The sequence below is a fragment of the Notolabrus celidotus genome, chromosome 7, assembly GCF_009762535.1.
Source record: "Notolabrus celidotus isolate fNotCel1 chromosome 7, fNotCel1.pri, whole genome shotgun sequence".
In the NCBI taxonomy this organism is placed as follows: Eukaryota; Metazoa; Chordata; class Actinopteri; order Labriformes; family Labridae; genus Notolabrus; species Notolabrus celidotus.
In genome coordinates this window covers 20,113,887-20,128,807 of record NC_048278.1, presented here as the reverse complement: position 1 = coordinate 20,128,807, position 14,921 = coordinate 20,113,887, and the positions used below count along the sequence as shown (strand labels likewise).

Here is a 14,921-nt window from a genome sequence, read left to right as displayed (position 1 = left end):
ACACATACTACACACTTCAACAAAACTGATGAAAAATGTATAGTTTCAGTTTCAAGCATATGATGTAGCAAATTAATTTTTCCAAAAATGGCCAAAGGTTAATTCATCCCTTAATGAACATTTAAAAGGAATAAGAGTAATGTCAGGACTTAAGACCCTGAGGACCTACAAAACTATTCAATACACTTGTAAAATATGGAATATATAAACTAAAACTGATACATTTGTTTGTTATTCCATCAGTACTTCAACTTTTTTTAAATAACTTTTTCCATCTGCCAATGATACTGATACCAATTTCAACCCTATTAAACAGTTCATGAATTAATCATGATATTACACTTTCACACTGAACCACTTTTCTGATTTTACATGTTAACTTAGACTTCATTTGAATCTTTTGGCAATGTTATTTTACATAAAATAATACCACATATAAAAGTTTACTTTTTCAATATTTTTTTAAGTAAAATTATTGAAAAAGCTGTTTTTCAACAATTGAACAATTATCTAATGATAAATGACTGTTTTGATGTCTTCCAATCAGGATTCCGATCACATCACAGCACAGAGACCCCTCTAGTTAAACACAGACAATAGCAAAATTTCAGTTTTGGTATCACTTGATCTTAGTGCTGCTTTTGACACAGTTGACCACAAGATACTACTGGACAGACTTGAAAACTGGGTGGGACTCTCTGGTGCAGTACTAAATTGGCTTAAGTCCTATTTAAATGACCGGGACTATTTTGTGTCTATAGGTAAATACACATCTGAGCGGATGAAAATCGTATGTGGAGTACCTCAGGGATCCATTCTGGGGCCTCTGCTATTCAACATCTACATGCTCCCCTTAGGTCAGATAATAAGAAACAACAAAATAAAATACCATAGCTATGCAGATGACACACACATTTACATCACCATATCACCAGGGGATTATAGTCCCATACAAACACTGAGTAAATGCATTGAACAAATCAATGACTGGACGAGCCAGAACTTTCTTCAGTTAAACAAAGAAAAAACTGAAATGATTGTTTTTGGAGCCAAGGAAGAAAGGTTAAAGGTTACTGCTCAGCTCCAATCTGCCCAGATGAAATGTTCAAACCAAGCCAGAAACCTTGGTGTTATCATAGACTCAGACCTTAATTTCAGCAGCCACATTAAGACCATCACAAGTCTGCCTACTATCACCTTAAGAATATATCAAGGATTAAAGGACTTATGTCTCAGCAGGATGCAGAAAAACTCATCCATGCATTTATCTTTAGCAGACTAGACTACTTTAACGGGGTCTTTACAGGACTCCCTAAAAAGTCCATCAGACGGCTGCAGCTCATACAGAATGCTGCTGCTCGAGTCCTGACAAGGACCAAAAAAGTAGACCACATCACTCCAGTTCTTAGATCCCTACACTGGCTTCCTGTCTGTCAGAGAATAGACTTTAAAATCCTGCTGATGGTTTATAAAGCACTGAATGGTTTAGGCCCAAAATACATTGCTGATCTGCTACTACTTTATGAACCACCTCGACCTCTGAGGTCATCAGGTACTGGTCTGCTTTCGGTCCCAAGAGTCAGAACGAAACATGGTGAAGCAGCGTTTAGTCATTATGCACCACATATCTGGAACACACTCCCTGAAAGCTGTAGGTCTGTTGGTCAGGTTGGTTCGAGTCCAACCTGCAGCTTTTTCCTGCATGTGTTTCTTGTTGTTGTTGTCGTACAAGCACAATCTAAACCTGCTCTGTTTTTAAAGCGTCTATAAATAACATTTGTTGTGAATTGGCTCTATAGAAAAAAAAGATTGATTGTTGATTGATGTCACTCCCCACTTTCTCCCTGTTTCCTGATATATCCACTGTCCTATCCTCTCAATAAAAGCATAAAAACCCCAAAACATTACTTTAAAAAGACTCCTTTTAACAACTCCAGACCATGTCTACCTGTAAAGAATGAATTTGTGTAGTTATGAGTTTTCTGAATTGGCGTGTGAATGTGAAAAATGTAACATTGAATCCACTGTAATTTTATTTTAAGTGTGTTTCCACACAAAATAGACCTGAGCTGCAACAGCACTGGGATTTCATCCGCTCTCTGTATTGGCAGATTTTCAGAGTTCAGATATGTGAAACGGTATCAAGAGAGACAGAGTTGAATCCAAGCAGTTTTCCGATAAATAAACCAAGAGTTTCCATCCTTTAATACACAGTTTGGCTTGTGAGTCCTTAACACAAGGCCACAAATCATGTCTGAGTTGTTGGCAGTTCAACCAGAAAGAGTTTCCTCTTCTAAGGACTTTTTGAAGATGTAAAACTGTGAGAAACTTAAAAAAAACAAAGGTTGAGAAAAGATAGAGACCCTGTTCTGGGTGATCTTGACCGTCGGCCTGATGAGCACTTTCCCAAAACACAGAATAAAATAGTCAGCAATTTGAACTTGGGCCTTGTTCTTAGAGATGCGTGGTTCTTCAAACATCAGTGTTTTACAGTCTCTGTGCTCCCAATAGCAGAGGGCAATTCTCCTGCTTGTACCAGTTTGCACAACAGCTCCATTGACGAAGCAATTTAAGTGATAAGTGATACGAAGAGCGACCCACTCATGGTGTTAGTCTGTGAGGCAGAGGAGGTTACCCTCAGCCCACACTGCAGCCATCATCCCTGTCTCTGTCGCTCCTACGCAGACTGAACACGCGTGTGTATGTGTGTGGTGTCTGTGTATGTGTGCACATGATTGACTGTGTGTGTGAGTAGGTTATCTTGATCAAATTCCCAATTACACAGTTGAGTGTCTCTTCAATTCTGTGCTCTTTGTGAAAATACACAAACACACAAACAAACAGACATAAATGTGGCACAAACACACCCACTCGTGTACATAAAAACAGAAAAACACACGCACGCTAACCGGCACACACAGAGGCCAGAGGCACCAAGCACTTCATTTCCTATTCCACCCCCTCTCTTCATGCTCAGCACCCTCATATTCCTCTCTGGCCTCCCCAACACTCAACACACAGTCACTATGGCAACCTCATACAGCGATACTGGCAGCCAGAGGGCTTATCATGTCGTTACAACATCTGTCAGAAAGCAGACACACACATGCTCCAAACAGCTTCACACACACACACACACACACACACACACACGCACGCACGCACGCACACACACACACACACACACACACACACACACACACACACACACACACACACACACACACACACCCCAACAGCAGCAGCATCAGCAGCAGTGGGACGCAGGTGTCCATGCTTCCTCTCCAGCACACACTTTAGCATTAGCATTAGCACACACACACACACATATCTTCAGCAAAGGCACGCATGGTGAAACAAAGTTAGGAGTAAGTTCCTTACCTTTGCTCATGGTTCATACTGTAGCATGAAGTTTGGAAAGTGAGAGCTGAAATAGAACAAGACAAGATTTTTCATACGAGTTTGAAGTGTCTGCACACTTGATCTATGAAGAAAGAGGATAAATATTGATTCGTTTTTATACAGTTTTTTTTTTAGCTAGGAGGAATCATTTGCTTGAAAAGCTGTCTTGGATGAGACAGGGAGATAAATGAAGGGAGGCCTACAAGGGGACGTGCTGGTAAAATGGGCCAATCTAGTCTGCTACAGAGACATGCCTGCTGAGTATGCTGCTCTGCTGCCACCTGTAGGCCAGAGCTGGTATCGCACAGTCTAAGGACACTGACCTCTATCCAAATTTTCCTTATTAAGCTGGGAAAATGGGAACTGAAAAAAGGAGGGAGCAAACTAAGTTATTGCTTGCACTACACAGGCCTGCAGTGTTCCACAATGCTGTCTGATCCAAAAATCAATCCCCTCAGTAACATCTCACTTCCTTCTCTACACAGTACATGCGACTCCCAGTGAAGCACTCTGCTCGCTTCACTCTACCCTGCGTATCATCTGACACTACTTTCAAAGAGTTTGATGAAATCTATTTTTGTTTTTATCAAGTTTGCAGAGGCTTACTTCCAAAATTGAGTCACACACAAACTCCCAACTCCAGCCGGCCTCAGAAAAAGGGGGGAAGGGGGTGTGACTCTCAAAGCAACACACACTCACAATCACATAGACACACACAGCTTACGTGCAGCCTTTGCATCTTTTAAGAAACCAAAGAGGGGGTGAGCAAATGCTTTATATTTAGAACGGTGACGCTATGCAAACTTGAGCGCTAACATGAGAGGAAAGCTCAGCGATGCGTTGGAGAGCTGCATATTCAATAATGTATCAGAGGCAGCATTTTAAAAAACAGCTGGGGATCGCCGCTCTGTCTTGTCCTGTCTGCCCGTCTGTCTCTTTGCATGTCTTTCCTCCCATCTGTCCACTGCGACGGCAGCAGATTTGCCCACTCCTGTGGGGAGCCGATGTTTGGTTAAACTTTCATCCTGTCGTTCATCCTGTCGACTGTGTCTTCACTTGCTCTACCTCCGTCCCTGAGGATGAATCTCTCTCTCTCTCTCTCTCTCTACTCTCTCTGCTGCTTTCACACCGTCTTCCTCAGAAGAAACATCCACCTTGTTCTTTGTCTTTTTTGAACTCCCTCTCTGTGCTTTTTCTCAGATGACATGGAAGAGCCTTTTAGCCACATAAATCATACACAAATCTGACCCAGATCAGACCAAGAGGGGCAGGGGGTTCATGTGGGTGTGTGTTTGTTTGGAGGTTTATCATGATGTTGAGTCACTCACCTGTTTCAATACACAGGTCCACTGTTCTGCTTCATCCTTGAGGAACGAAAGAGTAAGAAATCTCCCCAGAATTCTCCTGCAAGAGAGCGAGGGATACAGAGAAGGGAAGGAGGAAAAGGGATTAGGAAGGAGCATTAGCCTTTCAGAACTCGCCGCTCTTAAGCCAGCGCTGTCTTTCAACTGTTTTTTTTTCATGTCTCTGTGTTTATGTATTCTGATGGAAGCTTCCAGATCAAATACTAGGACATATATTCAAGTGATGTGCAATAATTGTGCAGGTCAAATGCAGATCCTCATTTCAACTCCTCCTTTACCAGGAGCTTTTAAGGCTTTTGAAGCTTCCGTGCCAGCTACTTACACGTCGCACGGGCTGTGAGGGGATGAGGGCCTGAGAAACCAGAGTGGGAAAAGCATACACACCTCAGTATGAGGAGTACACACACTGAGGGATCCAAGGGGTCGCATTAGGACACATGATGTGTGAATACTGGCACGGAGGTGTTCAGACCACGAGTAAAGGAGACTGTATACATAAAAACACAGATCCAGATGTTATGCTGGGAAGTGTTTCCTAACTGCAGTGACCCTGTGCTGTTATTCTGAATTCTTTTGCCATCTAAGGAGTGCAGCAGAGTGCACAGTCAATGCAAAATAGAAAAATCACTTTGCGGGTGGAGGGACCTCCGAATGGGTCCCAGAGGATTATCAGAAGTTGAAGTTGTTTTTTGAACTGAAAAGGTCCTCTGCTGAACTTTGAGCCTTAAAAAATATAACGTTCTTCAGAATTGTAAATCAGATACTTCAGATTTTTTTTACCTTTTTATCTAAACATCCATCCTGAGTGGTTAAAACACATTCTGAAGCCTGTAGTTTATCTTCTAAACTGTGATTAAGAGAGGAAAGTCACAGTATCTTCAGCTAGAATAACAAGAATGAAATGACATCATTTATGTACTATACACAAATGAGAGGGATTCTGTCCGTGGCATCTGTAGCAAGCTGCCATAACAAAGTTCCACCACTAGTCTGTGCTGTTACACCACTCCTGCCTTTGTGCTGCTGACCGACTTACTAAATAAGGGCAGAGACGATGATGGCAGCATACATTAACGGCCTGATCTGATGATGTAAACATTCTAGATTGATTCATGAGCAAATAAAACTAGGACATGTTTCACTGTTGCATTCTTTGGCCTCTGAACACCTGTTGTTTTCAGGTCAGAATGGCTATTTGTCACATCTGAGCGAATATTTGAAGGATCCATGTGAAACATGATGGATTTAAGTGCTGCCCTAGCTTTGGTACATATGGCAAATGTATGTGCACTGTGTGTGAAAACTAGTTCACACCTTATTTTCAGTTGATGACACATTTCTCCCTGGATTCCTCCCCACCTGCAAAAGTGTTTCTTTTATAACAATCTGACAATGGCTGCTGAAATCAGTTGGGTGGAGGGTTATTATGAGCATCAGTTACCCCTCTATTGCGGGCGCCAGTTTTCTTCTCCATCATGTTGTTTTCCTGTTGGTGTTTCACTGCTCCCAGGTTGGAACCACCTTGTTAGTGAGAATGTGCTTCACCTATGCTGGCCCAGCAGAAGTAATTAAAGCCTCGGCAGCCTCGTGCGGGAGACGAAGAGTTTGGAAACTAGATCATTTGGAAAGCTCAGGTTGGCGCAAGCAATTTCAGGTTGCAGGGCTTGCTCGATAAGCTGGGACAAGTTATGTTTATCCCGGTTCTTTGGACGCAGTATTGCTATGGTTTCTCCCTGATTTTTGTGTGATAAAGTGGCACCCATGGTGAAAGTCTGTCTGCGAACCCTTTTAGCTGCTCTGAATCTCTGTGAGGACTCCCATGGGAGAGCTTCAGAGCAGCCTTTGAATTATTTTTAATGTTGATAGCAGAAGTAACTATTCAGTGAGAGTCAAAATGTTGATAGTAATTTTTAAAGAAGATTCGACTCTTGTCGCCCTGTCTGGACATCACCTTTTTTCTGTTAGTGGCAGAAATGATTCATGAGGAAAGCAGCATATTATGTAGGTCACTAAAGCGCTTTCATACAGCCTTTTCACTCCATAAACCAAACTATCTCTGCTGCAATGACCTGCACAGCGATGGCCCAGATTATTTTTTGATGTCTAACCCTAACCAGGGCAGCTCTGTGGAACCCGGTTTACTTTGGTTTGGCTTCACTCAGCATGTGTGAAACACTCTTCTTAGGTTTCTGTCAACTGGACTCATCATCAATGCAAGTGGGTAAGCAGGGCATCAGAGCCGGCATCAGAGGGCCATCTCATAAGCCCTACTTTTAATGAAGTGTCAGAGTCAGGCCAGGCATAACACTGACATGATTCCCTACAAACGTTATCTCTAGAGTCTAGACACGAGCTGCATCCTCTCTAATCACAGCGGAAATTGAGTATGAAATGTTGCTAGATCATATACTCATCAGCTGTGTAATCTTCCACATAAAAATATGTTTAACAGCACATTTACTTTGTAAACTTGTTTACTCTTCGAGGTGCATATTCAGCACTGAAGTTTGCCCAGAATTTAAGGAGGTTATTGCAGGTCAAGTTGGCAACAGGGACCCTCAGAGCGGCATGACATAGTTTCGGGTAAACAACTTGAACTTGTTTACAGCTTGTGTATGTGTGTGTTTGTCTGATGTTTAAGACTTTACACAAAGAAACAGGCATCTAATCTGCCCCCGCAAGGATGATGAAGCAGTTCGAGTGGATACATGATGCACAAATGCCTGCATAAGTTATCCGAGTATTCAAAAGTGACCTAATGCTCTTGGGCCTCTTGAGACTGTAAAATACCCAGAGTGGAATGAAGATTAAAACACCAGTTATGGATTTTGTGTGCTCATCCAACAACTTGTTCTAAAGACAGTAAGAGAATAGGAAGACGGAGTAGAGGGGAAATAAACTTATGCAACTCTTTTATCCAGAATAACATTAAAATGCTTCTGTTAAAACCTAAAGTAGCATAAGTGTAGCTATATCCAGAATTTTGAGTAGAGTCAGATTACAACACTCCACTGTGCTTTTGTGTCTTGATTTAACATGGAACTGAATTTCTTCGGAGATAAGCTGAAGGGTTTCAAGTTTTACATCTTACGCTCCTATTCTTAAGCAGACGTTTATCCATTTCACATTTCTGAAGCAGAATACTCAGCAAAGTATTCACTGTTATTCAGTCAGGCAAACGGCAAAGAGACAAGAACCGAGTGTCAATTACTGATCTTCTATACTTGCATTTGCTATTCTGAGTACATAAGTGCATTCACACAGGCAATTATGGCAAAATGTAGTGAAGTATGAGCACTCTAATAGTGTACTTAGTAAGGTCAAAAGCTGAGTGTAGGAAGCTTGATACCATTGACAGTATATTGATATGGACTGTGCGCCTCTTTCTTCTCTCATTGAAAAAAAGGAATGTCAAAATACCAACTAGTGGGCTGATGATATACTTGTAGCCAGGGCATGCACGGAAGTAATGTGGCCAGGTTGATGTCCCATCACTTGTGCTAACCAAAGCACTCATTTAAATTACTGACAGAACAGCAGAGATCCCTCAGGTTTGTACAGTCCAGCGCAGAACACATTAATGAGTTGGTTTCAAACTCATGGTTATGGAAAGTTCAATGACTCCTTTTTCTCTGCAGTTCCTCCTCTAAACTGCAAATCTGGTGTTGCAGGAGCCTGCAATTGTCAACAGAGCTATCAACCATGACATCACATCACCTCTATTTAACATCAAATTTGAGATAAACACAAGGTACTGTTGCTGAAAGACAGTATGAGCACTTAGTGAAGAAACCCACCCCACTATGCCTTCTACTGATAAATTTAGTAGCCTACCCCATGGCTTGTTTATTAATGCTGCAAAGATCGTCTTTTCCCCATTCATGTGTATGTGACTTCCGGTACTTCCGGAGCCAGCCTCAAGCGGATCCTGCAGCTTTTAACACTTCCGCATTGACTCATATTTTTAGACCGAAGGTTGCCGCTTGGTTATGACAGAGGAGGCAGGCTTACCAGTCACCTGGAGGCACTCTAAATGTTTGGCTTCACTTGCCGGGAGACGTTATGCCCTCCATACTTTTACACAGTCCATGCTTGATACCTTCATGGAGCCACCTTGGCTATAAGCAGAAAAGGATGGCATGCTTCCAGCTTAATAGCATCAATACACCATAAAAGTAAATAGATATAAAGGCACTGTGTGGCGTTTTTAATTAATCTTGAAACAGTCTCAGTCCTGTACGGATGCTTTTTCATGGCCTATATAGTAAAATGAAATAATCAGGCACAACCACTGTCACAATTTTTTGAGAAAAAGCTCACTGTCCATTTTTAATCAAGACACATTCTCTCTGTCAAAATTCAAGCTAGTCTATAAAGGACACAGAATTCTCAATGGCAGAGTAAAAAGGATTTGATATGAGACACATAAAAGGTTAGCAACAGCAGGGGGACATGGTGGAGCATTTGCATAGAGACAAAAACAGAGCTTCATGGACAAGAATATTGGACTTACAGTACAATAGCTGGAATAATAAATCCAAATGAATGTTAATGTTGCTCTGTGTCTGTGTAACCTGTCATACACTTAAAGAACCCTTTTTATGACACCCTCTCCATTATTGAGACGTTTTATTGACAAAGAACTACAAAAAGGCAATTTTCTTGGGTTGGTTTTACAAGGACTGTCAAAATGTACAATTCAATTTGTGAAGTTCTACGTTAGCTAGCATAACTGGCTAGCTTGCTACTTCATTGCTTTGTTAAAGCTCGCCAAAATTGCAATACCACCTTGTTCTGACAGCAAGCTAGCAGTTAGCACCTTCTTTGCCTTGGGGGCAGAAGCAGGCTACTTGTTAGTTCAGTGGCTTATGTCTCCCTGAAGTTCCCTCTATATTTACTGCCTACCTGGTTAGCTGCTCAAAAGCAAAAATCAGCTAGTGGTTGTTAAAAATGTTAATGTTACGGTTAATGACCACCTTACAATAAAACGTTGAGATAACAGGAGTGACCCCAACACTCATGATTTGGTGTGACATTTTTAAACTGACCAGATACAGTAAAATCTCTGTGTTTAGTTGAGCAGGCTATACTTGCTGATCACCTGCTAGCTAGCACATGTGATTATTGGTCAAACTCCCCTCTTCATTTATTGCAATTCAATAGTAGTTTTTGTTAAATTCAACACCCCTACAAACACCTTCTCTTTCAAACTCAACATCCCCTGTTTGTCACTCAGGTGTTAAAGATTTGACGTCAATAGGTCCAAGTTAGATGACAGTGAAAACAGTATGCACATCAGAAAGGTGTCGAAGGTCACAGTTGGAATTTAAGGAGGCTATTCTTTGAAGCTTAGTTGTAGAAGAAAATAGCAGTGGGTGACAGTGAGCAATTCACAACACTGAAAATTCAATGTAATTGAAGTGTAATGACGCGGCTTACACAAGGGCAAAAACATCCCCGCTGTGAAATGGTGTCACCTCTTTGTGAAATAATCCTATATTTAATTCTATTTAACACTATAATGGCGAGAAAATCACTATGACTGTGTTTCAGAGCAGCAGATGCTATTGTGTGCTTGGGGTGGCCCTCCAGTCGTGGATAGATGGTGACAATTCTGAATTATCATTTGTTAGGTGCAACAAATTATGAAGCGGTGTCCTAGTAAGTAAGGAGCGAAAGAAAGTGTCTTCAACACAGAGAAGCAACAGGAAAAATAAACGGGTGTCATATGGTGCAGGGAAGCAAGGCGGATAAGGAGAATTATGGCTAATGAGTGAGAGCAAATGAGAAGTTAGAGGGAGGAAGGGTTTTGAAAGTGGAGAAACTCTGACAGGGCTTTGCCCTCTTCCATCTGCTCACACTGTAAAAATAATTGTATAGTGTTTTCTGAGTTAATATTACAGTTAACTGACTGTTTTTCAAAATGTCAGAAAATTCACATTAAAATGATGGTTTCGACTGATAACTGAAATGTGTCACGTGAATTAAAAGGAAAATGTGTGAAAAGGAAACCAATAGAGACCGTTTTTTAACAGATTTAAATCACAACTTTTACAAAGAATGTAAAAAATAAGGTTTCTTGCACAAAACAAGTAGAATTTCTGTAATCTTACAAAAAAAACTTCTGTAAATGCAACTTATTACTATGAAGCATATACAAAACTGAATAAATAATACATTAAACAACATTTTGTTGCAAGACAACGTCAGTTTGGATGTTATTAACAGACTATTCAAATCTATGTTGGAAGAATATGCCTCAGCCAAATACAGGTTCACAAAGCTATCATCTTTGAAAGCAAAATTGACAGTGCATCTATTTCCTCACACAGTTAATATCAGATTGCCTCCCTGCTAACATCATTATTGTTCACAGGCAAAGACAGGATGTGCACGTTTTCTCACCAAAGCCTGCAGAAGTTCTGGGTGAGAAACACCTGACATTTTTCTCAGCGAGGCAGTCGAGTCGGAGTGTTAATTTAAGCAGAATAAATAGAGAAAGGTGGCAGAGTGTCATCGAGGTGGTGGCGGGTGAGACCGGCATGACCTGACGCCTGCTTATTTCTTGCTTTTGACGAGGTCACAATGTTAGGGTGCTATTGGAATCCCTCGGGTGCAGACTGGGAATGCTGGAGCAGAATGAGAATGGGCAACAGAACGACTGCAACGGGTTTCCTAATGAAGCCTCATAGTCCCTCTGTCAAAGTGACCCATTTTCTCTTTCTCTCTCTTTGCCAACCCCCCTCCCCTCTTGCTGATACAGCTGCCCCAAATTCTTCATAGAGAGGAATATGCATAAATTTAATTAAAAGAGCTAAAATTATTGGAATAGATTCTTATATCCCCCTCCCTTCAAGCCATTAGTCCTTGGGGTCACTTGAACTCTAGTGGGTGAAGAGTCTGATGAGGTCCGCCTTCATTCTCTGAAGAAAATGTCACCATGGAGATGGTAAATTACAACAGCACAAATGAACTTTCACTTTAAAGGACAAGACGGGATTGAAAACATGTTATTTCTTTGCAAGTGCCTGTATTTGTGTGTGATATCAAGGCAATCAATCAGTTTCTTTATTGCTAATCCTCACTGACTTTTTAAATGTAACAATTTCCTGCCAGCTTTTATACGAAATTGTTAGACAATTAGTTCTGCTCTTTCTCCCCCATAATGCTTAAATCAGAGTTTGAAAATGTTTCAAATGCACAACAGACTTCTTTGATATGATTGTTCTATCACAATGGCGGTGCTTTAGAAATATTAAAAGGATTTAGGAGGGTTTATGAAGTAAAAGTATGGGACTGGTCCAAACTGCAAACCCTTGTAAGATAGAAGGGGATTTTGTTAAATATCTTGCAATTACAAAATTCCCTAAAGCGACTAATTATACAGCACTCAGACACTGACTGTAAGTGTACCAGGCTGCTGGCTGAACAGAACATGATCTGCTTCCTCACTTGAAACAGAGTTTTCATAAAAAGGTTCTTCTGTATGTAAGTCTGATCTTTGACTGGCTGAACAAGGTATAACTGTACATTAGTTCACCACTGACTTTATGTCTGGTTCACACAGATGTCAGTTTCCCTTTCTTCTTCTATTATTCAGCAGTATGTGGCAGAAACATAATACTTAGAAAGAAGTTAAAGTAATGGTTACAATTCAGTTCTAAACAGTCCCTTTTCAACAGAATGGCACTGTGTGTCTGTGTGTGTGCACGCGCTTGTGTGTATCTGTGGCTCCCACAGTCAATTTAAACATCATGTATCTCATGCTGTAATGCTGCAAAGCAATGTCAAATCACACACAAGGACACAAGTATTAGTACAAGTACTTACTTATTAAGTAAGTAACGTAAAAGTAAAAGACAGCATGGTGTCAGACGTAGGGATGTGTTCAGTTGGTCGGTCATGGGTGGGAGGGCCCCATCCCCCCTTAAAATTGTACTGGTGACCTCAAATGAAACCCCAAAACCCTGATTGGCTATTTGCTTTGTCAGAGCTCGTACTGTGTTAAAACCCATAGACTGTATAAAATATGGACGTAGTATCCGTGACGTCATCCATCTGTTCCTGAGCGCTGTTTTGAAGCCATTTGACGGCGGCAGCCATATTAGAAATGCAGAAGTCAACCAGGCATAGTATGACGTAAAGAGGCGGGGTTTGAGCCTCTTAGCCAACAGCTATGTGTTCCCGTCCAGGAGTCAAGTCAGTCATGTCCTTATTTGGGCAAAAACTCATAATCTTAACATCTTCTGAACCGTCGTGTTATAAAAAAAATCACCCCCCGTACATTGTGTGCCGATAGAGAAATTAGCTCTTCAGACCGTTTTTTGAACCAGGCTGTAAACTTGTTTATTAATGCTGCAAAGATCGTCTTTTTTGAATTGGTGTGTATGTGGTTTCCGGTGTTTCTGCAGCCAGCCTCAAGCGGATTCTCAATGAATTACAGTTTATAACACTTCCGCATTGGCTGCATAGTTTCAGACCGGAGGTTGCTGCTTGGTTAGAATCAACTATTTGTGTTGCAAAAATCTTTCTCTACATTTCAGTGTAGCACTCTTTCTTTAGATGGCGCTTTAAGTTGTGACTTTGGACATCTTTTTGAGTACTTAAAGAAATAAGCATAAAATATTTCAATGTTGCAACCCTGTTACTTTTTTAAGTTGAAAAATATACACTGAAATATAATTTGATATTATTATAGAAGTTAAAGTGGAAATGATGCATGGAGATGGACAGGACCCCCAGCTGGGCCACCCCTGTTCAAAGTCTCGACATGCCCCTGGTCAGAGGAACTTTGTTGTGCTTCTGCCGCAGAATCTTACAATGAAAAAGGATAGCATGACCTGATGTTTTTTTCATTACCATACTCTCCATAAGGTAGCAAATATCTGGTCTTACTGGACATGCGTTTGCAAGTGAATTCTCTCTGTTGCAACAAGAGGATTGCTGCATTTTTGCTTTTGTAAAAGTTGATTGATTTCACTGATTAAAAATGTCAGTCTGACAATCTAGCACATCCCTTTGGAAGTCAGGGTACCTTGGCAATAATTTAATAGAGGGTTAATATCTTCTTTCTCTCTTTCTCTTTGTGCTGTTCTCAGACACAGTTAGCTTTTTCCAGAAGAGGAGAAAGAGACAGTTGCCTTGTTTGCATATTATTTGTTTTTATTATTTGCTAAAATTGTTCCTGAGCCTACATTTATATATCACAAATTTGTAACCTTAAGTTGTCTTGTGTACATGCACCTTTTACAGTGAAAGACTGAGTGATGGAAATAGCGTAACATTTAATTTTATATATAATATACTTAATTTAACAATGAAGTATGTGCAATTATAAGTATTTGTTTACATTTCAAAGTAATGTGATCAGTTTTCTTCACCCTATCTGCAATAGACACTTGTTTCCAAGTTGATCCCACAATCTGAAACTTAGCTGTAAGCTGTCATTTTTTTTCTGCACTGATGGTGTTTTCTCTTCACACCGGGAAGGAGGAGCAGATTTTTCCTGTCATCGCTCCTGTGGCTGTATGAACTTGCAGCTGAGTGTGTGTTTGACTGTGAGTGTGTGTGCGTATGTGTGTTTGTTTCTGCCCAAGCATCTGCTGTCATAGTGTTGGTGAAAAACGAGGTGCATATAAGTCATCCGGCGAGAGCTAGTCACTAATAGGATAGAGGCTGCTCCACAGGAATGAGATATGGCCTTATTACCCACCTCACTTCCTCGCAGCCCGTGTCCTCCCGTAAAAACACAACAACACTGTTCCTGTCCTCTCCCCTGCACTTACTCCATCCATCCGTCTATCCATCCGACTCTGCATACTCTCCCCTTTCTCTCTCCCTCCTTTTCTTCCTCCTTTCCTTCCCCTTACCTCATTCCCTCCTTTGACCCACACCTCCCATCACCTCCCCTTCCTCCTTTCCTTCTACCACTTCCTTCTCTTCCCTCCTTGGGCACCTGATTTCTACCCTGCATTAAAATAGCCTCTTCCGCAACTCTCCGCTCCCCATAGCACCCACCTGATTTACTCAGATATCTGCCTCCCCCGTACACCTCTCCTTCCTTCCTTTCTGTTCCAATCCTACCTTAGCCTGACCCCTCCCTCTTTTTTCCTTTCATTTCCTTTCCTCTCCTCTCCATACTCTTCTAAACTTTCA

At 41.1% G+C, this 14,921-nt stretch overlaps 1 protein-coding gene across 1 annotated transcript in view; it reads right to left on the bottom strand.

The window, feature by feature from the left end:
• Window positions 1-14,921, bottom strand: part of ptprdb (protein tyrosine phosphatase receptor type Db) — a 168,152-nt gene that overhangs the window by 115,590 nt on the left and 37,641 nt on the right. Inside the window, exons 4-5 of the mRNA XM_034688756.1 lie at window positions 4,731-4,806; window positions 3,382-3,427 (exon numbers count right to left, since the gene is read on the bottom strand). The gene's annotated coding sequence lies outside the window, so the exon portion shown is untranslated. The remainder of the gene's footprint in view (window positions 1-3,381; window positions 3,428-4,730; window positions 4,807-14,921) is intronic.